The sequence below is a fragment of the Ornithorhynchus anatinus genome, chromosome 3, assembly GCF_004115215.2.
Source record: "Ornithorhynchus anatinus isolate Pmale09 chromosome 3, mOrnAna1.pri.v4, whole genome shotgun sequence".
Classification (NCBI taxonomy): Eukaryota; Metazoa; Chordata; class Mammalia; order Monotremata; family Ornithorhynchidae; genus Ornithorhynchus; species Ornithorhynchus anatinus.
The window spans coordinates 78,537,058-78,559,842 of NC_041730.1; the positions used below are offsets into that span (position 1 = coordinate 78,537,058).

At 43.4% G+C, this 22,785-nt stretch overlaps 1 protein-coding gene and 2 non-coding genes across 3 annotated transcripts in view; 2 read left to right on the forward strand and 1 right to left on the reverse strand.

Annotated features, from left to right (window-relative positions):
- The window catches only part of NRG3 (neuregulin 3), a 946,219-nt gene that overhangs the window by 145,970 nt on the left and 777,464 nt on the right, over nucleotides 1-22,785 (reverse strand). The window lies entirely within an intron of this gene.
- Nucleotides 4,612-4,747, forward strand: LOC114810362. The gene has a single exon (XR_003758063.1). It is a non-coding gene; the product is annotated as a small nucleolar RNA SNORA7 (small nucleolar RNA).
- Nucleotides 11,949-12,086, forward strand: LOC114810465. Its single transcript, XR_003758164.1, has one exon. It is a non-coding gene; the product is annotated as a small nucleolar RNA SNORA7 (small nucleolar RNA).

The following is a 22,785-nucleotide window of genomic DNA, read 5'->3' on the forward strand; positions in this document are numbered from 1 at the left end:
GTCTCATCGGGGGAGACGGGCAGACAAGAACAATGGCAATAAAAAGAGTCAAGGGGAAGAACATCTCATAAAAACAATGGCAAATAAATAGAATAAATAGGGTGATGAAGATATATACAGTTGAGCAGACGAGTACAATGCTGAGGGGGTGGGACGGGAGAAGGGGAGGAGGAGAGGGAAAGGGGGGAGAGAAGAGGGTCAGTTCATGGGCACAGAGTAGAAAGGCTAGTAGAAATAGCATTTCTTAAGTGCTTACTGTGTGCAGACCATGGTACTAGCACTTTACTGGGAGTCAGAAGGACCTGGGTTCTAATTCTGCTCTGCCTCCTGTCTGCTTTGTGACTTTGGGCAAGTCGCATACTTCTCTGTGCCTCAGTTACCTCATCTGTAAAATGGAGGTTAAGACTGTGAGTCCCATGTGGGACAGGGACTGTGTCCAACCTGATTGGTTGAGAACAGTGCCTGACACATAGTAAGTGCCTAACAAATACCACGATTATTATGATTATTATTACTACGCACTGGGAGAGAATATGCATATTGGAATTAGACACAATCCCCATCCCTCACAAGGCTCACAAACTCACCATGAGAAGCAGCGTGGCTCAGTGGAAAGAGCATGGGCTTTGGAGTCAGGGCTCATGAGTTCGAATCCCAGCTCTGCCACTTGTCGGCTGTGTGACTGTGGGCAAGTCACTTAACTTCTCTGTGCCTCAGTTCCCTCATCTGTAAAATGGGGATTAAGACTGTGAGCCCCATGTGGGACAACCTGATTCCCCTCTGTCTACCCCAGCGCTTAGAACAGTGCTCGGCACATAGTAAGCGCTTAACAAATACCAACATTATTATTATTATTAGAGGGAATTATTGAAGGGTGCGGGCTTCACTCTCACAATTATCCAGTTGTTCCAGCTAGTCCCAGGCCAACAGTCAAGCCCACAATGGCAGAGCACTGTACTAAACGCTTGGGAGAGTACACTACAACAATAAACAGACACATTCCTTGCTCATATGGATAGTGCCCAGATTTCACACTGCTCTGTTTAGCTATAGAAAAAGCCTGGCTTTTTCCTGCTGGCCTGTATCCACAAATCCTTTGTGGCTCTGGTGGGCATAGAAGCAAATCCATTTCCCCCAAAGTGCTTTTAGCTCTGAGAGCTTGTTATGAGCAGGGACTGTGTCTGTTTGTTGTTGTAGTGTACTCTCCCAAGAGCTTAGTACAGTGTTTTGAGCACAGTAAGCGCTCAATAAATATGATCGAATGAATGAATGAGTGAAGTTGGGGGCAAATGAAGCTGAGGGAACCAGGGTCACCAAAGGAGTTTAGTTTCTTTTCCATCCAGGGAAACTATAGAGACCATTGCTGTGCTTTTGCGTAGCTTATGTCTAGCCCAGTTTAACATACTGCAGGCTGTTAATCACTCTTGATTATTATTGTTCAAAAATGGAAACTCATTAGGTATTTTCCTGCAAAAAGGGGCTTCCAAAATTTCCTACTGCAGAAATCTACCCTCTCTCATTCTGCACCACAGCTCAATGCCATCTTGAATCACTAAACTCTCCTGCTTTTATTTTTGTCGTATTAGAGAGTCTTTGGCTGGTAAACTGTTAATTAACAGGAACTGTAATAGTGCAATAGAAACTAATAATAAATCAGGGAATACTGTATTTGCTTCCTCAAATTTAAACAAGCAAATGAGTGGAGATTAAATGAGGCCTGGCAAACAAAGCATAACTTGGCAATGTTGCTTTCCCTTGGATGGTCATCACAGAGGGTTGACAACTAAGCCACACAACGTCAAATGGCAAAAGAGGATTTCAAGCAAAGAGGTCCAGGACTGCAGTGGTCCTTTCAGGACTGAAGTAATGCACACTGCATTGTGTCTTTGCTTGCCTGAATTATCCCCAACTTTCCTGTTCACACGACCCCATCTGCCACCTTAGCACTCATGCCCTAGCTATAGATTTATTTATTCCTTTACTTAATTGCTCACTCCTTTTTTCATGTTTTCTCTGACTCTTTCTTCATTTTGGATAATTGCCAGTACGTGCATATTGCCTTTCCTATTAGATTGTTAGCTCCTAGGAGGCAGGGAATATTCTTTCACAGCCATTGCACGGTCCCAAGTGCCTAATAATAATAATTAAGGTATTTGGTAAGTCCTTACTATGTACCAGGAACTGAACTAAGCACTGGAGTGGATACAACCAAATTGGATTAGACACAGTCCCTGTCCCACTTGGGGCTCACAGTTTAAATCCACCTTTTACAGGTGAGGAAACTAAGGCACAGAGAAGTAAAGTGACGTGCCCAAAGTCACACATCAGACAAGTGGCAGATCTGGGATTAGAACCCATGACCTTCTGACTCCCAGGCCCATGCTCTATTCACCTCGCCATGCTGCTTCTCCATCCTCTGGCCCCATACGGAACCCATTTCAGTACCCTGCACTCATTAGGTGCACAATACATTCTGCAGCCAGGTGGTACTCAGCATCCATATAATAATGCTAGTATTTGTTAAGCGCTTACTATGTGCAGAGCACTGTTCTAAGTGCTGTGGTAGATATAGGGTAATCAAGTTGTCCCACGTGAGGCTCACAGTTAATCCCCATTTTACAGATGAGGGAACTTAGGCCCAGAGAAGTTAAGTGACTTGCCCATAGTCACACAGCTGACAAGTGGCAGAGCCGGAATTCGAACCCATGACCTCTGACTCCCAAGCTTGGGCTCTTTCCACTGAGCCACGCTGCTTCCCATATATAACACGTACCTGCTACTAGGCCCTGAGCATACTGCAATTTAATTATTTATATTAAAGTCCGTCTCCCCCTCTAGACTCTAAGCTCGTCGTGGGCATGGAATGTGTTTATTATATTGTTATACTGTATTTTCTCAAGGCTTAGTATTGTGCTGTGCACACAATAAGTTCTCAGTAAATATGATTGCCTGACACTAGATCCTCATTTAATGATGATGGAAGTGATTGATAGGTGAAGAGGTGGAGTCATCATTGTAGTGTTGTATAGATATAATGCTACTTCCATTCCCAGCTCTGTGTGGCCTACTGTCATTCATTCATTCAATCATATTTATTGAGCTTTTACTGTGTGCAGAGCACTGTACTAAGCACTTGGAAAGTGCAATTGAGCAACAAATAGAGACAATCGCTGCCCACAATGAGCTCACAGTCCAGATCGGGGGAGACAGACATCAAAACAAGTAAACAGGCATCAATAGCCTCAATATAAATAAATAGAATTATAAATATATACACATCATTAATAAAATGAATAGAATTATAAATATAACTCTGTATTATATTTATAGGCGAGGTAGAGCAGATGGAGGGAGTTGGGGTGATGGGGAGGGGAAGGTGAGCAGAGGAAAAGGAGGACTTAGTCTGGGTAGGCCTCCTGGAGGAGGTGAGCTTTCAGTAGGGCTTTGAAGGAGGGAAGTGTGCTAGTTTGGCAGATTTGAGGGGGGGAGGGCATTCTGGGCCAGAGATAGGAAGTGCGCCAGGGGTCGACGGCAGGACAGGCAAGAATAAGGCAGAATGAGGACGTTAGCAACCGAGAAGCGGAGTGTGTGGGCTGGGTGGTAGAAAGAGAGAAGGGGGCTGAGGGAAGAAGGGGCAAGGTGATGGAGAGCTTTGAAGCCCATTGCGAGGAGTTTTTGCTTGAGATATAGGTTGATAGACAACCACTGGAGATTTTTGAGGAGCGGGGGTGACATGCCCAGAACATTTCTGTAGAAAGATAATCCGGGCAGCAGAGTGAAGTATAGACTGAAGTGAGGAGAGACAGGAGGTTGGGAGATCAGAAAGAATGCTGATGCAGTAATCCAGTTGGGATCTGATGAGTGATTGTAATAACGTGGTAGTTGTTTGGATGGAGAGGCAAGGGTGGATCTTGTCATCCCAGAGACTTCTCCAGCCCTGATTATGGTGTGCCCACTGGGATATATTTACTGCCTGAAGGAAGTGGGGCATGGGGCATAGAATATCCTTCCTTCCCTGGAGCAACATTTGGGGTTAATGATAATAATAATAATGATGGTATTTGGTAAGTGCTTACTATGTGCCAAGTACTGTTCTAAGCACTGGGGTAGATACAAGGTAATCAGGTTGTCCCACGTGGGGCTCACAATCTTAATCTCCATTTTACAGATGAGGTAACTGAGGCCAGAGAAGTAGAACAGTGCTTGGCAAATAGTAAGCTCTTAACAAAGACCATCGTTATTATTATCATTATTATTTAGTGACTTACCCAAAGTCACACAGCTGATAAGTGGCAGAGCTGGAATTAGAACCCACGACCTCTGACTCTCAAGCCCACGCTCTTGCCACTAAAACCATGCTGCTTCTCATGCCTTGTGGGGCCACTAAAAAGAAACAGGCCCGACCCAGCTACTAGGAAACACAACAGGTCAGGAAAGGATCATTTTTGCTCCTTCCATGCACCAGTGTTGGAGGAAATACTGCTCACATTTGGTATTTTCAGCCCAAGATCCCCATGGGTATAAAATCTTACTGCTAGTGTGTCATTTTCAGTCAGTAAGGGCAGCTAGATTTGAGGTTCCTCCAGGTAACTACACTACTAAAAGTCCATTATCCTCTCAGAGTTGCACCTGGAGAGTTTCCAGTACTCTACCAGTCTCGACTATGGGAGGGAGAGTCAAGCAGAGGCCTATCCATTTCATTCCTAGCTGGGCAGTTCTAGCGAGTGGAAGGCAATCTGTTACAAGTTGAAACTCCCCTGTCTGGGCAGCAGCGGTAGGGGGAGAGTCTATGGCGGACACTCAAGTCTACTGCGAGGAAGGATGCAGTGGTAAACTCTTCCATATTTTTACCAAGGAAACTGTGGATACACTACCCGAAGGATTGCAGATGGAGGTGGGGTGTTCTGCGGTAGATGTGACCGTGATGTCGCTATGGGTCAGAGACGACTCAACAGTATAGACGATACAAAAGCCCATCAATGGATGCATCCACTTAATAATAATAACAATGGTGGTATTTGTTAAGCGCTTACTATGTGCAAAGCACAGTTCTAAGTGCTGGGAGGATACAAGGTGATCTGGTCATCCCACGGGGGCTCACAGTTGTAATCCCCATTTTACAGATGAGGTAACTGAGGCACAGAGAAGTTAAGTGACTTGCCCAAAGTCACACAGCTGGCAAGCAGTGGAGCTGGGATTCAAACTCATGACCTCTGACTCCCAAGCCCGGGCTCTTTCCATTGAGCCACACTGTTTCCCTAGAAATGGAGACAATTCAGTAGGTCTGAGGGGAAGACTTCTTTGTGAAAATAGGGTGAAGTCTGAATTGGAAATACCTCGTTAATCATGAGGGGTTCATGATGTCAGGGCTTCTACGGCATGCCCGGACCTGGGACTAGTGGCACATAACTCTCAGAATGGTCGCCATGAACACAAAGCTCATCAGAGGTAGTATTCATTTGGTATGAAGTTATGCAAGCAGAAAATGATAGTTTCAAGAGGGTCTTGGAAAAATCCATGCTGTACTACTGCCAGAAAACATTAGAGATGGAGAGGGGATAGTCAAAGGTATGTGATGGTTCATCCTTAACTATGAGGTGATATGTGGTCAAATCCCACAGAACAACGCTCTCCCCATTTTCAAAGCCCTTCTAAAACTGCATCTCCTCTAGGAGATTTCACTGATTAATCTGTCATTTCCCCACCCTATTTTCTCTACGAATGATACTCCAGTATTTCTAAATCGCCCAAGCACGTGAGGAAAGCCACCCTGACTTTGATTCTCTTCTTCCCCAAGCTCAATTTTTACTCTCCATTTTCTAATAAATAATAAAGTCATTTACGAAGAAACGTAGTTCCAAATGGCCTACCGGAGTGTCTTCAGTCCCAATTCTAAGGTTGACTAAATACTGGCCTCCTGGTGATGGAAAAATTTACCTTTTGTCCCCCTTATAAAGTACCAAAGCATACCAGCGATTAGGGCAGTGGGAGTTCTATCATTATCATCATCATCAGTGATATTTATTGAGTGCTAATTATGTGCAGAGCACTGTACTAAGTGCTTGGGAGAGTACAATACAACAGAGTTGGTAGACGCATTCCCTGCCCATGTGACTAACCTATGGGGAAGAAAGAGAAGCAGCATGGTTTAGTGGATAGAGCAGGGCCTTGGGAGTCAGAGGTTGTGGGTTCTAATCCCAGCTCTATTTCTGGTCAGCTATGACTTTGGGCAAGTCACAACAACTTCTCTGGGCCTCAGTTACCTCATCTGTAAAATGGGGATTAAGACTATGAGCCAAGTGGTATAACCTGATAATCTTGTACCTACCCCAGTGCTCAGAACAGTGCTTGGCACATAGTAAGCACTTAACAAATAACATCATTAATATTATTATTATTACTGTTATTAAATGAGTCCTTCTCCGGAGATGGTAATATTGCTAAGGTCCTTGCAAACCAGCCCAGTCCCCTTGGACAATTTCATGCAAAGCAAAGTCAATCAATAGTATTTATTGAGCACATACTGGCTACCAAATACTGAACTAAACATTTGGCAGAATACTCTAGAAGACATGATCCTTGTCCAACATACTGCCATTTGTATCTTGGTATTCTATTTATGATATAGAGTTAACATGATTTAGCATTGATTTCTTTCCTTTAATTTTGTTTTTCATGGTATTTATTAAGCGCTTACATGTGCCAGGCACTGTTCTAAGTGCTGGGGTAGAAAGGTTAATCAGGTGGGACAGTCCTAGTCCAACATGGGGCTCACAGTCTTATTCCCCATTTTAGAGATGAGGTAACTGAGGCACAGGGAAGTTAAGTGATTTGCCCAAGGTCAACAGCAGACAAGTGGCAGAGCCGGGATTAGAACCTAGGTTCTTCTGACTACTAGCCTGTGCTATATTAATTAGGCAATACTGCTTCTCAATTAATGTATTTACTAGCATGTGCATTTACTCAGTGGAAAGAGGTCAGGCTTGGGAATTAGAGGACATGGGTTTTAATCCCGGCTCCGTCGCTTGTCAGCTGTGTGACTTTGGGCAAGTCACTTAATTTCTCTGTGCCTCAGTTACCTCATCTGGAAAATGGGGATTAAGACTGTGAGCCCCACGTGGGACAACCTGATCACCTTGTATCCCCCCCAGTGCTTAGAAGAGTGCTTTGCACATAGTAAGCACTTAACAAATGCCATTACTATTATTATTACTCCACCCCTTGCTTTAAGATAGAAATGAAATATTATCTTTTGAACCACATAATTTTAAGTAGTGATAGTAAAGTGAGCAGCTGGGGGAGAAGAATGAGAACAACCACACCCCAGGAGTGTTTATTGTAGACAGCACTTGGGAAAGTGTGATAAAAAGTGAGAGAAAACAACCTCAAGTGCCTTCATTTTCTTTCTCCCTTCTCTTCCTCCTCCTTTTTCTTCTCCTCTTTCCCTTATGGGCGGGGAAGAGTTTACAATTCTTCTATATTAGATTCTGCCAAGCACTTGGCATAGTGCTCTGCACCTAGTAAGCACTCAATAAATATCACTGACTGATTGCTTATTGCCAGACCTGACCAACATAAATACCTGCTCCTGCTTTAGTGTTTAACAAAGTTGTGTGGAAAGTGGGGCGTGGCTTAGTGGATAGAGCCCAAGCTTGGGAGTCTGGAGGACCTGGGTTCTAAATCCAGATCTGCCACTTGTCTGCTGTGTGACCTTGGGCAAGTCACTTCATCCATTCAATTATATTTATTGAGCGTTTACTTTGTGTAGAGCACTGTACTAAGCGCTGGGAAAGTACAATTAGGCAACAGATAGAGACAATCCCTGCCCAACAATGGGCTCACAGCCTAGAAGGGGGAGACAGACAACAAAACAAAACAGGTAGACAGGTCTCAGTAGCAACAAAATAGATAAATAGAATTACAGATATATACACATCATTAATAAAATAAGTAGAATGATAAATATGTACAAATATATACAAGTGCTGTGGGATGGAAAGGGAGTAGAGCAGAGGGAGGGAGTGGAGGTGATGGGGAGGGGAGGAGGAGCAGAGGAACAGGGGGGCTCAGTCTGGGAAGGCCACTTAACATCTTTGTGCCTCAGTTACCTCATTTGTAAAAAATGGGGATAAAAGTATGAGCCCCATATGGATTAAGGAGCTGCATCCAACCTGATTAGTATTTATCTCAGTGCTTAGAACAGTGCTTGGCACATAGTAAGTGTTTAACAAGCACCATAATTATTATTATTAAGCATGTGAGCAAATGGGGTAACTCAGTTTGTCTGACTTTAAGAGAATTTGAACAAAAGTTCCAGTGATGATAGGTAAGAAGCTGGTAATTGAGCCAAGAGCACTAAATAACTCGGTTGATTACATTTTCACAAAAGACAGCACAACTTGCTTATGTTTGCAAACAGAAAGAAAAATCTTTGGGAAAGAATGTGTTTTTGATTTTCTAGGACTTCCAATGAAAGCCCAGCTATGGGGAAAATCCTGGGAAGTCGGGTTTTCATGAGCTGATCACACATCTGACCTGGATTTGCCTGGTTCAGGCCAGCTCCTTCTTCCCTCAGGATGTAGAGGTGGGAGAAAAAGGAAGGGGTGGGAGGCAGGGTACTGACTTTCAGAGACCCCAGGGAATGCTGGCTTCCTGAAGGTTTCAACATTTAATTATATTCTCAAGAATCTTCTACACAGGTGATCTGACTTGTTGATGCTGGACACCCAGGTGCTTGTTCATTCATTCATTCATATTTACTGCATGCTTCCTGTGTGCAGAGCACTGTCCTAAGCCCTTGGGAGAGTACATTATAACAGTAAACAGATATATTCCCTGCCCAAAATGAGTTTACGAGGGAACAGAACCTAATATAAATGAATGAATTACAGATATGTACATAAGTGGTGAGGGCTGGGAGGAGAGAAGAATAAAAGGAGAAAATCAGGGGAACACAAAAGGGAGTAGGAGAAGAGAAAAGGGGGCCTTAGGGAAGGTTTCTTGAGGAAATGTGCCTTCAATCACGTGTTGAAGGTGGAGAAAGTCATCCTTTCTAAGACATGAGGAGGGAGGGACTTCCGGGACAGAGACAGGATGTGGTGGAGAGGTTGGTGGTGAAATAGATGAGATTGAGGTAAAGTGAGAAGGTTAACATTAGAGGAGCTAAGTGTGCTGGCTGTGTTGTAGTAGGAGAGTGTTGCAGAAGGGGGTACATCATTATGATATGGCAGGCACGCAGTGTAATGTACCGATGACACAGCAATCATTTTTCAGAAGTCTAGGGAGCCCTCAACACTCCACCTGACGTGGGTCAAAGATTGTGCTGTATCAAAGACACTGTGCTTCCTCCCAGGTCTTTCTGCATCACTTCTGAGATACAGAAATGGGGGCAGGAGTCAAGGAGGAGGGAGGCTGGGAGCTGAAAGTAAAAATATTGGACATATCCAAATGGTACAGGGTCAGTCCAGCTACAAAGACACTGTACAGTATAAAACCAGATAAATAGCCATTCCACTTATTAGGTCTGCTTTGCATCAGGAATCTTCTCAGATGGGAGGGTGAAGGGGAATTATCCTGAAAAATTAATTTCAAATTTAATCAACACGAGAAGCCAAGGTTTCCTTTCTCTCCTCACTTCCCAGCTCAATTTCTTTATATTTTTAAGGCCTGAGGCCAACCCATAATGTCCCTGGATTCAGACAGTCACAAGGGAAGGAAGGTCCATTTAGGACCCCCTTCTATGCCAGATCCTTTGCTTTGGAGACTGTGACTTGGACCTTGGACTTGGAGAGGTAGGGAGTTCAGGCTGTCTCTATCTGTTGCCGACTTGTTCATCCCAAGCGCTTAGTACAGTGCTCTGCACATAGTAAGCGCTCAATAAATACTATTGAATGAATGAATGATAACCAAGTACAGATATCTTGAAGGCAGGAGGAAATGTGAGACTGCAGAGAAGGAAAGAGACCAGAGATGAAGATGCAGATTTGGTAATCACCCACACTGATCATTCATTCAGTTGTATTTATTGAGTGCTTACTGTGTCCAGAACACTATACTAACCGAGCGCTTAAAGGAATGATCACCCACACGTTCAGGATGTCACCCCCATCCTCATAAAACTCCAGTGGTTGCCCATCTAACTCTAACAAACAAAAACTCCCCAACATTGGCTTTTAAGCACTCCATCACCTTGCCCCCTCCTAACTCACCTCACTTCTCTCCTTCAACAACCCAAACTGTACAATTCTCTCCTCAAGTGCTAGCCTTCTCACTTTGCCTCCATCTCCCCTTTCTCACCTCGGCCAAGTCCCGCCTCTGTCCTGGAATGCCCTCCCTCCTCAAATCCGACATACAATTACTCTCTCCCCCTTCAAAGCCTTATTGACTTTTCTAGACTGTGAGCCTGTTGATGGGTAGGGATAGTTTCTATCTGTTGCCGAATTGTACTTTCCAAGCGCTTAGTACAGTGCTCTGCACACAGTAAGCACTCAATAAATATGATTGGATGAATGAATGAATTGAAGGCACATCTCCATCAAGAAGTCTTCTCAGACTAAGCCCCGCTTTTCCTCATCTTCCACTCCCTTCGGCATTGTCCTGACTTGTTCTCTTTGTTTTCCCCCGGGGTCCCCATCCCCACAGCACTTACGTAAATATCTGTAATTTCATTTATTTGTATTGATGTCTGTCTCTCCCCGACCCCCAACCCGGCAGGGAATGTCATTGTTTATTGTTGTATTGTACTTTCCCAAGCAATTAATATCAGTGCTCTGTACACAGTAAGTGCTCAATAAATGCAATTGAATGAATGAGATGTAACCTTTGTGACATCATGGGCCTCTCAGTGTTCAGTATTCTAGAGTGTTGTCAGTGGCTCTCTAGTTGGGTCCAGAAATTAGGGCTTTCTTCCTAACCCCTAAACATGGCTCAGTGCATTTCTGAAAATGGCTGGAATGGAAGGAAGTCAGAGAGGTTCCCCAGAAGTGCATGGAAATCATCCAAATGGGTCTTATTTTGATGAAAGACAATAAGTTGTTTAGAAATAGGTTGGTTGAGCTCTGGCCTCAGAAATCTCAGTACTGTGAGTATATTTTAACACTACCTCAATACACATTCCTTTTGCAAAATCACCTAGGAAAAATGAGGTGGTAAGAAACCGCATGAAGTATTGGCACAGAAATACTGTAATTCAATTCAATTTTTGGTACAATTGCAACAATTCATTTTAATACTGTATTGTGGCCTTCATATAAAGCACATTTCACTACTTCTGCTGCATAACCTTGATAATATCAACACTAAGCCTTCTCTTTTAGCTTTTGGTAAAACATCCGGGAATGAATTGTAATAAGATGTGATACACTGCATAGACTGAAGAGAAAGAAATCCAAATTCCCCTCTCTTCACTCAAATTTCTCCCTGTATTAACAGCTCTAATCCACCTCTGAGAAAATGCCAGGGAGAATAAAGGCAGAAACATTCCCAACATTTCAGAACAGATTTTGCATTGGGAAGGATTCAAATGTCCTCCAAAGAATGATAGAGTGTTCTGCACACAGTAAGCGCTCGATAAATACGATTGAATGAATGAATGAATATAAAAACCTTCAATGGACATTAGTTTCACAGGAAGAAAACATGTTCCATCCGGAAAAAATCTTGAGGGAGGTGGATACTTTGATCTGTAGGTCAAAAGTGCTCAGTTCCCTCCCCTCCTATTTGTAAACACTACATCTTGTAGCTAATTCTGTTACCATTGACATTGATCAATCATCAATCAATTGTATTTATTGAGTGCTTACTGTATGGAGAGCACTCTACTAAGCATTTTGGGAGAGTACAATATAAATGACTTGACTGATACATTCCCTGCCCACAGCGAGCTTACAATCTAGAGGGGGAGACAGACCTTAATTTAAATAAATATATTATGGATATGTACATAAGTTCCCTTCTCAGTCTCGCACCTGGAGAGTTTCCAGTACTCTACCATTCTCGACTACAGGAGGGAGCGTCAAGCAGAGGCCTATCCATTCCACTCTTAGTTTGTGCAGTGGCTAGTGAATGGAAGGCATTCTGCTGCAAGTCAAAACTCACCTGGGCTGGGCAGCAGCGGAATGGGAAAGAGTTGAGGGTGGAGACTCGTTGACTGCACGGAAGGAAGCAGTGGTAAACCATTTCCTTATTTTTACCAAGAGAACTCTATGGATGCACTGCCAGAAAAATTGCAGAAGGAAGTGGGGTCTTCTGGGGAAGATATGTTCATGGTGCCACTATGGGTCGGACACGACTCGACAGCATGAGACAACAATTGAGTTCTTCCTTCACTCATGATAAAACACTAACATTATAATCAGTTATGGCTAAGTGGATAGAGCACAGATCTGGGAGTCAGTAAAATCTGGGTTCTAATCCCTGCTCTGCCACTTCTCTGCTGTATTATACCTTGGGCAAAACACTTCACTTCTCATTGTCTCCATTACCTCTTTTGTAAAATTTGGATTAAGACTGTGAGCTCCATGTGGGACATGTACTGTGTCCAATCTGATTAGCTTGTACCTACCCCAGCACTTAGCACAGTGCCTGGCACACAGCAAGTGCTTAACAAGTACCATAAAAAATAATCAGTGCCATCTGAAATAGAAAAGAGAGAAGTTTTGACTTTACTTTCCGTTTTGGAATGATTTCTTAGCTTATTGCCATAAACTATATGTATATTTGTATCACTGTATAAGTTTATGTATGTGGGTGTCATAAATTTTGTGTGTGTTTGTGTGTGTGTTTGTGTGTGCATACATCTGTCTTTCATAGGGCTCAACAAGGGTTGACTATTCAGTCAAAAAAAAATCCTAATTGGTTAGGGCATCTTTCTCTATGTTCATTTGTTGGTTTGATGTCATCCTTCAATAGCTCTCTGTTTCCAACTGTGTTAGTTAATTACACTTGGGATTAAGGCTGCTATCCTCTCCCTGACCTTGCTTTTGCTCTGTTCCCTGCCAGTAGGGAAGAAACCATTTCTGCATGAATTCAAATTTGAATTTAATGAAGTAATGAGATCTGCTCTGCATCCTCTCTTGCTCAACTCTCCTTGTTCCGGTAAGTTTCCTAGACCTTCCTGGCCCACACCCTTGGGCTCATCCCCCGCCTTCCTGTTCTCCTCAACTAAAACAATGAGAGAATAAAATGGAAGCCTGCCCCATTTACAGTGCATATTAAAAATCCATGATAGCAAAACATTCTAGAGCTAGGGCTCCCTTTCACTTCACCTGTATTCATTAGGCTTACCACGTTATAGTTTGGATCCTGAAAAGCAGGCTCCAAAACATAGAACCTTACTGCTGTTGTCTCTGAGATCACCTCAGCTCCTTTAATACCAAAGTCGTCAACGCTTGGACCACAAAAGCAGGGGCCGGGGCCAGGCTGGGCTGGTAGGAGAAACTGTGGCTGTGATTTATTTTAGTGTTTTCCTCTCTAAATCGTAAACTCCCAAGCATTTAGTTCAGTGCTCTAAGCCCAATAAACACTCAGTAAACATTATTGATTGATAACGATAGTGATAGAGGGAGGAGGTGCAGAAGAGAGGGATGTTCTAGGGTAGCAGCATGGCCTAGGCTAATACCATGGTCTAGTGGATAGAGCACAGGTCTGGGAGTCAGAAAGACCTGGGTTCTAATGCCAGCTCCACCTCATCTGCTGTGTGACCTTGGGCAAGTCATTTCACTTCTCTGTGCCTCATGGCACAGTGGATAGAGCACAGTACTGAGAGTCAGAAGGTCATGGGTTCTAATCCTGGCTCCACCACGTGTCTGCTGTGTGACCTTGGGGCAGTCACTTCACTTCTCTGGGCCCCAGTTACTTCATCTATAAAATGGGGATTGAGACTCTGAGCCACACGTGGGGCAGGGACTAAGTCCAACCCGATTTGCCTGTATCCACCCCGGTGCTCAGTACAGTGTCTGGTACATAGTAAGTGCTTAACAAATACCTTAGTTATTATTATTACCTCATCTGTAAAATGGTGATTAAGACTGTGAGCCCCATGTAGGACAGGGACTGTGTCCAACCTGATTAACCTTTTTTTTACTTACTCCAGCTCTTAGAAGAGTGCTTAACAAATACCATTAAAACAAAAGAAAAAAACCATGAAGGGAGAGGAGCGCGGCAGAAATGATCAAGACTCATCCCCTGATGCTTCCCCCACCACCACTTTCCCTACTCTTTCCCACCCCAGCTGAGGGGAGGAATTGAGGTGACAGCAGAGTTTGCAAGGGTGCTGGGGTTGAGGAGAAAATAGTGTGGATTTGGAGTGGAGGATGACACTGTAGGTTGGGGACAGTAATGATATTGGTGACATTAGTGACAAAGTATATCAATATAATATGATAGATCTGTGTATATGCTTTTTAATAATAATGATGGCATTTGTTAAGTGCTTACTATGTGCCAAGCACTTTCCTAGGTGCTGAGATTGAAGCTGAAGTTTCAAGCAAATAACTCTCTTCATGTTTTGTAAAATAGCCCTCATGATCCATAGAAGTAAAACTATAATGCTGTAATAATGACTGATGATCCAAACCTGTTATACCTGAAGCTGCCAAAATCTCAATTCATACTCCCTGATCTAAGCTATAAAACATTTCATATATCACAAAAGGGAGCAAGGAAAATAACTGGCTTTATTGTCTTTGAGAGACCTGCTTAACCTCCATATGCAAGTGTGACATCTACAGAAATTCAGGAACAGAACAACAATTTTCCTGATAGTTCTTTAATTAACATCAAATAAAAATTCACAGCTGTTCACCTTTTACAGGTACTTTTGGGGGGACTAAATACCTCATTGGGTGGGAACATGAAGAATCAGTTGCCTCGGGACAGCTGCCCAGAGCCTGACCCTCAGGACTTCAAAGTCTCATTTATAGTAAAGGCTCTTAAAATATACTGAGTCAGCTACTGAGATTCACAGTTGTTTCCCCTTTGGCAAGTACAGTCAGTTCTGCTAACATTTTCACTACATGTATCGGATGTAATGAAAGCAGTGTGGTGAAAGCAATGTGGCCTAATGGAAAGACCACAGGCCTGGGAGTCAGAGGACCATGGGTTTTAATCCTGCCTCCATCACTTAGCTGATGTGTGACCTTGGGCAACTCACTTAACTTCTTGGTGCCTCAGTTCCCTCATCTGCAAAATGGGGATTTTCTCCCCTGTTAGACCGTGAGCCTCATGTGGGAATTGACTGTTTTGTACCTACCCCAGAGTTTAGCATAGTGATTAACATGTAGGAAGCACTTAAATGCCATAACCATCATTATTATTATTATTTTAGAAAGTTGTTGAGAAATTAAGAAAAGCTATTCTGACAAAGTACATCTGTCTGGATACAAGGCAGTATGGGGGATGGCAAACTGCACAACATGCTCTTGGTATTACAAGGTTTTGTCATCTGGCAAGTCTCCCCAAGTAAATCCCCAGAAACTGATAACACTATCTCCGTTGATGCGTCTACGACTCTGTTTTATTGCAATAATAATAATAATGATGATGATGGTATTTATTAAGTTCTTATTATGTGCAAAGCACTCTTCTCAGCGCTGGGAGGGGATACAAGTGATCAGGTTGTCCCACGTGGGGCTCACAGTCTTAATCCCCATTTTACAGATGAGTTAACTGAGGTACAGAGAAGTTAAGTGACTTGCCCAAAGTCACACAGCTGACAGCATCCAGATTAGAACCCATGACCTCTGACTCCCAAGCCCATGCTCTCTCCACTGGGCCACATTGTACTCTCTCACATGCTTAAAACAGTGTTCTGTACACAGAGATGGGCCTGGGAGTCAGAAGGACCTGGGTTTTGATTCTGATTCCACCACTTGTCTGCTGTGTGACCTGTGGGACAAATCACTTAATTTCTCTGTGCCTCAGTTCCCTCATCTGTAAAATGGTGATTAAGACCCTGAGCCCTATTTAGAACAGGAACTATGTCCAACCTGATGATCTTGTAGCTACCCTAGAGTTTAGAACAGTGCTTGGCACAAGGAAAGCACTTAGCAAATAAGTGCTTAGTACAGTGCTTTGCACACAGTAAGCGCCCAATGAATATGAGTGAATAAAATACGACAGTTTTATTACTATTATTATAATTATAAATGCCACTGACGGATTCATGCGAGGGTAGGAACTGTGTCTACAAACTCTATCCAACTTCCCTAATGTTTAACACAGAGTCCTGCTAATAGTTCATGCTTCATAAACACCATTGCTTTATTGATTGATGGGAAAATGGTCATTGAGACACTAATGGAGGCAAGATTTTGCAACATTTGCTGCTCCCCTGAAGCATCTGCATAATTAGCAAGCAACGTCTACTCAATTCCAGAGCGTAGACTTCAGGTGATCTCCTGATCTAGTCAGTAGATAGTTTTCTTTGGCCCTGATCTACCTAGGGCTCCAGAAAAGCCCTCTGAATAATTTCCACTGCCCATGATGGGAAATTGACTCTTAGATATTGGTTTCATTTCACTAAGTTGCACCTCTGCTGTCCCAAAATGCAGGATAGCAATGCTTTCACTGTATTATAGTTAATGCTCTTAATTGGTGGTATGAAAATAAAGTGTTACTTTCCCCAAAGAAAAATGCAAAGTGCATTAATACATGACCAAGGTACAAAAAAAATTGATCAAACCAATACAAATGTATTTAAAAAGTGATAGAAAATACAGTACTTACATGATCAAATAGCAAATTAGCATATCTCTAATTTAAGATTTAAGAAGTCAGTTAGTTGGGGTTTATAAGAAAATACACTGTTTAAATTTCAAAGCTTTTTTTTTTCACTTCCTACTCAGCAAAAAAAATTCAGTTCAGCAAAAAGACATCTCAAGCTAGCCAACTGGGGTTCTGCCATTATCTAGGCTAAACAGATGTCATTAACCAATGAAAAATTAAAATGGAATTTAATCAGTCTATTCAATCCAATAAAAAGATTTTAATGGAAGAAGCACTTACACTAAGGTATATTTAACAGCATTACCTTGCAATGTGAATGGTCTTTAAAATGTGAGCTCGTGAGCAGGAAATGGTCTACCAACTCTATGTACTGTACTTTCCCCAAATGCTTAGGACAGTGCTCTGCACACAATAAGCACTCAATAAATACCACTGATTGACCGAACTAATGCCAGCCTTAAAATTCAAACACACTATTATGAAAGTGCCTAAAAGGCAGGACTTTAACTGGGGTTGGCTTATATTGTGTACCTTGAAATTTTCATAAATCATCATTTAGGAACTTAGCAGACATCTTTGAGTAACTCTGTCCTGGTGTTTGACCAGTCTTGGCCATTATGAAGGATGCTGGTAGCTTCTGACCTTCAGCTGTACTGAGAAGCAGCATGGCATAGTGGATAGAGCACAGGCCTGGGAGTCAGAAGGTGATGGGTTTTAATGACGGCTCTGCCATTTGTCTGTTGTGTGACCTTGGACAAGTCATTTCACTTCCTCTGGCCTCAGTTACCTTATCTGTAAAATGGGGATTAAGACTGCGAGCCCCCTGTGAGACAGGGACTGTGTCAAGCTGATTTGCTTGTATCCACCCCAGCACTTAGTACAGTCCCTAGCATACAGAATGTAGATGCTTAACAAATGCCATAATTATTACTGAGAATGGAGGAATTTAGTGACTGGCAGGACAGTAACAGGTCACAGCAAGTGAAAACGTCTCTTTGCATGGCTTTTAAGAGTAACGGGACTAAATTTGGGCCTGGGCCTTATTTTTCTGTCAGTTATCAATGTGAATCATGTTCCCCCTCTAGTCTGTAACCTTCCTGAAGGTAGGGAAAACGTCTAGGAACTCTCATACTGTACTCTCCCATTAAGTTAGTACAGTGTTCTGCACAGAGTAAGTGTTCAATAAATTTGATTGACTAATGGATTGATCATGCTCAAGATAGTCTTGGTTACTGACTAGTCATTTACCAGGGTGGCTAGTGCACCAAGTTATGAAGAGTGAAGTGATTCACAGTGCAATGCTATGCAGAAAAAATAAAGCAGGTGTTCCATGACCTACTGGAAAAGACATGCCCTCACAATAACTACAATAACAATAATAATTATAATTGTGGTATTTGTTAAGGGCTTACTATGAGCTTACACTGTACTAAGCACTGGGGGGTAGACACAAGCAAATTGGGTTGGGCACAGTCCTTATCCCATATGGACTCATGGTCTTAATACCCATTTTGCAGATGAGATAACTGAGGCACAATCATTAATTCATTCAATTGTATGTATTGGGGGCTTACTGTGTGCAAAGCACTGTACTAAGCACTTGGGAGAATACAATAATAAACAGACTTAGAGAAGTGAAGTGACTTGCTCAAAGTCACAGAAGAGATATATGGCAGAGCTGGAATTAGAACCCAGGTCCTTTTGACTCACAGGCCTGTGCTCTATCCTCAAAGCCACAAGAGTGTTCAGGCTTGGAAAGATAATGTGAGAGAGGAGGGGGTCTTGACTGTAAGGAATGGCTGTGATCCTGTATGGGCTGTGGATCACTTTTGAAGGTGAAAGGAACAGAATGGAATGGACAAACAGGGGCTGGTGAGCTGGCCGGACTAGGCTGATTGACTACACAAGGTGCCAAGAAGACAGAAATGAAAACAGCATGAGGTGCTGTGGGCAGCAAATGCCATAGAACAGGCAAAGAGCAACTTTTACACGCCCACGATGCAGTGTGGCTTACTGGATACAGCATGGGCCTGGGAGTCAGAAGGATCTGCGATTTAACCTACTGTCTCAAATTCCTCTCCTCCATTTCTCTCCCTGACCGCCTCCGATCTGACTTCCATCCCCTTCACTCCACAGAAACCGCCCTCTCAAAGGTCACCAATGATCTCATTCTTGCTAAATCCAATGGCCTCTACTCCATCCTAATCTTCCTCGACCTCTCAGCTGCCTTTGATACTGTGGACCACCCCCTTCTCCTGGAAACATCCAACCTTGGCTTCACTGACTTTGTTCTCTCCTGGTTCTCCTCTTACCTTTTTGGCCATTCATTCTCAATCTCCTTAGTGGACTCCTCCTCTGCCTCCCATCCCTAACTGTGGGGGTCCCTCAAGGTTCAGTTCTGGGTTCCCTTCTATTCTCCATCTCCATGTACCTCGATCTCGCATGTCTCACCACCAACCCTTCATCCATGTTCTACCTCTGGCCTGGAATGCCCTCCCTCCTCAAATCTGACAATTGCTCTCCTCCCATTCAAAGCCTTACTGAAGGCACATCTCCTCCAAGAGGCCTTCTCAGGCTAAGCCCCTCTTTTCGTCAACTCCCACTCCTTTCTGTGTCTCCCTGACTTGCTCCCTGCTCTTCCCTCCTCCCCCAAGCCCAAAGCACTTATGTACATATGTGCAATTTTATTTATTTGTCATGTTGTCTGTTTCCCCACCTCTAGACTGTAAGTTCATGAGGGTAGGAATGTGACTGTTTAGTGTTATACACTACTCTCCCAAGCACTTAGTACAGTGCTCTACCCACAGAAAGCGCTCAATAAATACTACTGAGTGGACGAATGAATCCTGGCTCTGCCACTTGCCTGTTGTTTGACCTTGGGCAAGACATTTCACTTTTCTGTGCTTCAGTTACCTCAACTGTAAAATGGGGATTTAGCCTGTGAACCCCACATGGGACGTGGACTGTGTCCAGCCAGTTTCATATCTACCCCAGAGCTTAGAACAGTGCCTGGCACATAATAAGCGCTTAACAAATACCATAAAGGAAAAAGAGAGATGGTCAGGCCCACATTGGTTTTAATCAACCACACTCATGAAAAACAACCAAAATCTCTGCCAGTAAGGTCATTTTGAATCCAAGGACAAGATGTATAGTAGAATAATGGTAGAAGCAGAGAAGTAGCCTGGCCTAGTGGACAGACCACACATCTGAGAGTCAGAAGGACCTGGGTTACAATCCAGGTTTCACCACCTGCCTGCTGTGTGATCTTGGTCAAGTCACTTAACTTCTCTGTGCTTAAGTTACCTCATCTGCTTCTTAAATCACATCTGTGCAATGGTGGGGCCTATAAACGACTCAGGAGGAGGAGGGCTTGGATCCAAGGCACACACTGCACTGACCATCCTCTTTCATGCTCTCCCATCCAAAGAAAGCAAGTAAGGAAAAGAATCATATTTTCTCCAAGGAACTTTCCCTAAGGGCAATGTTTCATCTCTTGTATGAACTGTTTATCACATTTATTCCTTGCTCTGCTCTTGCAGAATGCTAACATGCTTCAACCTTCCATCAAAGAGAGCCTCTGAGTCGGGAGCCCGCAGAGCCGGGTTTGGCTTGGCCCTTGTCTCTCTCTCTCCTCTCCCACTATCCTCCTCCTCTCTAGTTTTGGCACTGGGCTGCATTGCTCATCTCTTTTTCTTTAAATAACTGTTCGATTCTTTAAAAAAAAAAACAAAAACCCCCCATTTTGTGCCAGGGATGGTGACTTCTCAAAATTGCATTGTGTGCTAGGCTAAAAATTAGCTCTGTGATGAACAGTAAGGACATTGTTCTGCCTGTGAGAATGCATTTCTGCCAAAGGTTATTGTATTGTATTTGTATGTAAATGCTACTGCTTCTCTCCAAGAGCTGTCAGACAACCTCTGTCAATCAATCAGTTGTACTTATTGAGCGCTTACTGTTTGCAGAGCACTGTACTAAGAGCTTGGGAGAGTACAATAGAAAATAATTAGCAGGCACATTCCCTGTCCATAACGAGCCTACAGTCTAGAGGGGGAGACAGACATTATTATGAATAAATAAATTATTCATAATATATAATAATAATGTTGGCATTTGTTAAGCACTTACTATGTACAGAGCACTGTTCTAAGCATTGGGGTAGATACAGGGCAATCAGGTTGTCTCACATGAGGCTCACAGTTAATCCCCATTTTACAGATGAGGTAACTGAGGCACAGAGAAGTGAAGTGACTTGCCCACAGTCATACAGCTGACCAGTGGCAGAGCTGGGATTCAAACCCATGACCTCTGATTCCCAAGCCTGATCTCTTTCCATTGAGCCACGCTGTGTCTCTGATTCTCCGATATAATTTAAATATTTATATAATCTGATATAATTTAAATATTCTCTGATATAATTTAAAGATATGTACATAAATGGTGTGGGGTTGGGGGTGGGGCAAATATCAAGTGTCCAAAGGTGAGAGTTCTAAGTGCACAGATGACACAGAAGGGAGAGCGAGCTGGGGAAAAGTGGGCTTAATTGGGGAAGGCCTCTTGGAGCTGATGTGACCTAGACACTGAGGGGAGTGTGCTGACTGCGCTGTAATGGGATATTAGTGAGTGAAGTGGGATGGGGAGAGCTCTTTGTCTTTAAAGCCAATAGTAAGGAGTTTCTTTTTGATCCAGAGGTGGATGGGGGGTCATTGGAACCTTTTGGAGAGACACGAATAGAAGCAGCATGGCTTAGTGGAAAGAGCGCAGGATTGGCAGTCAGAGGTCATGGGTTCTAATCCCAGCTCCACCACCTGTCTGCTGTGTGTCTTTGGGCAAGTCACTTAACTGCTCTGCGCCTTAGTTCCCTCATCTGTAAAATGGGGATTGAGACTGTGAGCCCCACGTGGGACAAGCTGATTACCTTGTATCTTCTCCAGCACTTGGAACAGTGCTTAGCATATAGTAAGCGCTTAACAAATAGCATTATTATTATTATTATTAATTGAATGTTTTTGTTGCCATAAGGCCAAATCTGTCATTGGGCCATGTTTCCTGAATCTCCACATTGCTCATTAATCCCAATGAACTCACAGGTGGCTAGTGGATGGAGGATCTACATATGGTTGTGATTGGGCACCGGAAGATGCAAGGCATTATGATGGTCTGTCCCCAGCACAGGTATTGCAGCCCAGGTAACGGGACTGAAGAACCCCATCTGGACTCTAAGGCTCCACACCACAGTTCTGACCCCCCAGAGTTGTGATAGGGTCCATCTCTGAATTCTGCAGTTAACCCTCACTGGTTGCTATTGGGTAGAAAATGGACAGAGGAGGCAGGGAAAGTGAGGAAAGGCAGATAAAGGATAGGTGATCTGCAGAATGGGAAAGAATTATGAATTATGCGTGTGTATGTGGGTATGTGGGTGTGACCGAGTGGGTGGGTGGAGACCCGGGCATGCACTTCCAAACTTTGAGGCCAGGATTCACTGTGGCAGCCCAGAAAGGCAAAGAGAGAGTCTGGGGATTCACTGTGGCAGCCCAGAATGGCAAAGAGAGAGTCTGGGTTGTGAGGAACATTGGAGATCAAAAGGGAAAAGACAAAATGCTATTTTGTATGAGTCTGGTAGCTGCAGGGGGTCAGTGTTACAAACTTGGACAATTCTCTTCGCTGGTGTCACTCTTGCCGGCAGTTCAGGGGTAGAGATGAGGATGTAGAAGGAGGGGGAGGGGGAGAAGAGGAGGAGGAGGTGATAGAGCTGCGGATAAAGTCATGAAACCAAAAAAAAACTGTCCTTGCCCACCTCACACCTCCTCTGCTGGCGTGGACTGTTGCCCAAAGACATCAGCAAATACATTTTACATTTCTTCCTCCTCTTCCTTCTTTTGCTCCTATCTCACTTCTCCTTTATTCCCCCACCTCACACACACCCATACACAAGGTCTCACTAGATCTAGTTTTCAGAAACTTAACGTCTTTTAATGAGAGGAACATTTTGGTAAATGAGGCCAACATGCAATTCCATATTTCTTAATGTTTTCTTGGAAAACTGCTGTGATCTTCATT